Below are 2,684 nucleotides of genomic sequence, written 5' to 3' on the forward strand. Positions count from 1 at the left end.
TTGTTGGGCGTCTGTCTAATGTGGAGGGTCTTTTTTTGAGGGGTCTCCTAAAATAAAATATTTTGATAAGCAGCTGTCTATCCCTGGTGGTGATATTTGCATGTGCCTAGGTTCCCCTACCCCCTGCCCTGCCCACGGTATGGGGCCTGGCCACCTCAAGACACCCGCTGGGCCTGCCTTGCATTTAGGAGCCCGCCTTGCATTTCGGAGCCTTTGGCTGATGGGTGCCGAGGACCCGGAGTCCCCCTGAGACCTCTGTGCAATTCCCAGGGGGCTGCCAGTCAGGAACAGTAGGTGCTCACTCACCCACCAGCCCAGACACTCTGCCCTCTGGCCACAGCCCCCAGGGAGCACTGCACCTCGGCTTCTCATGGTGGAACTGGCCCTGGTGGGGTTTCATGAACGGAAGCCGGTGGCAGCCTTTCCTAGCAGCAGGCCCTGGGCGAGCGAGGTCAGGAAGGACACTCCTTGGGCCAGACCCAACCCCAAAGCCAGTTCCCCATGCAGATCCTTAAACATGCCATCTGATCCCCACACAGCTGTGCCCATATCTAAGCTTGAGAAGTCCTAGACCCAGAGCTACTCTGTCATCCTCTGCAGAGCAGAATGTCAGCAGTTCTGAGAGCGGCCACCTTTGCAGTGCTCGCTGCAGCCCAAAGAGCCCCTGGGGCCACCGAGACTGCCAGCAGGGAGACCCCAGTGCTCCCTCCAAGTCTTTCCTCATGGGATTAAATTCATGGAGTGGTGCCATAGGCCTTGGAGTGCCCCGACACCCTCAGGTTACCATATAGCAAGTGCCGTAAATGCTTGTGGACAAAATGGCCCCCAGAACCCAGGCTGCTGCCCCCAGTTTGGTTCTGCAGTAGGGCCCCGTGGGGCCAGCATCAGGAGGCAGCAGCCTAGAGTTCTCACCTGGTTGTATGACCTGCTGAGCTGCGACCAGCTTACAGGGCACATTCCACAGCACTCGGTCCCACTGCTGCGTGGCGATTAGACTAGACGTAAACACGGAGGGAGGGAGCACTGTGGGCCGGCCACACAGGCCTCCTGAGTGCACTGTTTCCATTTCATGTCCATGTCCCTTCCACAGCACAGGACAGGAGATTCCTCCTACATCATGGCGGCTTCAGTCACGTGTCTCCACAAGTTTTAAAGGCTTATCTGGTTATCAAAGCAAAGGAAACCCCCATTCTCTGAATGGGTGGCTTTCAAAGACATGGAGCCAGGATCCAGGATACCTTGAGCTCCAGCCTGTCCCTGTGCATTCTGCCCCTGAGCCATTGGACTCTGCAGTCCAGCTAGGCAGTGACTGCCCTGCTTAATTAAGTCAGGAGCCCACAGGTGAGAACACAGAGATTTCTGCATTCGGCCCTCCTTGCCCACCTGATCAGCCTCTTCCCATCCCAAGAGTCTGACCTGACCCTGACATTTAATGCCTGGGCCGGAGCCACAGCCCTGGCTTCCCCAACCTAAGGTGAGTTTAAACTAGCAACTTTCTATTCGCTGTCTTGGGCCATGGCTCACTTGGGCTAGGCCGAGGCAGGTTCCTGTCTTGGGAGGGATGGGAGGCCACACCCTGAGCCAACTCTTCACTCCCCAGGCCTAGTAGAAAGAACATTCTAGGCCAGGCGTCTGAGAAAAGGGACGCCTCTGTTGTGTGATGGCTCCTTGGGCATCTTTGCCCTCCAGGGAACGTGAGGGCTGAGATCCTGACAGGTGGTTAACATGCAAATAGTGGGCATAATTATGAGTTCCTCAGGTTCCATCTCTGCCCACAAGACTGCTCCTTGAGTGTGCAAGCCACTGCGGAATCCCCTGCCCCTCCAGTCCTCACTCCTCCACAGCTAAAGTGGTGGCCTTGCCACGCTGCAGATGCTGACCCTCCCTGCCTTTCCCTGCCTGCTTGCCATGCTTCCATCCAGAGCCTCTGCACATGCTGTTCCCTGGTCCTGGAACTCGCCTGGCTGACTGCCTGCTTCCTCTCACAGCTCAGGCAAGCCCGCCCTATCCCCTCCCAAGTCCCTCCATTGTCTGCTGCCACAGTGCTGTCCTCAAGTTGTCACCTTGTCTATCAAGTGTAACCTTGGAGGCACTTGATGCAGCTCCCAGTATTATTAGTTCTTCTCCAGGGAAGGGATCAGGTTTAAATTTCCATTTCCCAGCCCTAAGGCCAGGCCCCTGCTGTTACCCCCAAAGCCTAGGCCCCCACCTGCCCTTACTTCCCCCAGGTTGCCCTCTCCCCACCATTTCCTGCCAACCACCCAGCTCCGTGGCAGTTCCAGGAGCTTGGGCTGAAGGATGCCAGGCCCTGGCCTTGGCCCTGGGTAAACAAGCAGGGACAGCCCCGGACAGCCCCAAACGACTGGGTCATGGACAAAGATGAGGTAAAGAGGTCATTCCTGACGGTGCAAAGTGCTGTGCGCACAAGAGAACTGGGCTGTGTGATAGACCGACTGCAGACAAGGCTGCCTGGGGCCCAGTGGTTGGGAAGGCCATGTCCCCAGGAGAAGGGGGAGACGGTATTGTCGCTCCCACTTCACAGATGAGGGGTCTGAGCCCTGCCATTGGGCCTTCCTCCAGGATGGGGGAAAACTTCAAACCTGAAGCCTAAAGAGCCTGGGGCAAACCCCTCCTGCAGGCCACCTCCCAACCCAGGCCCACTTCTGTCCAGCCAGGGCTGTAAG

The sequence above is a fragment of the Pteropus alecto genome, unplaced genomic scaffold (genome assembly GCF_000325575.1).
Source record: "Pteropus alecto unplaced genomic scaffold, ASM32557v1 scaffold7, whole genome shotgun sequence".
Classification (NCBI taxonomy): Eukaryota; Metazoa; Chordata; class Mammalia; order Chiroptera; family Pteropodidae; genus Pteropus; species Pteropus alecto.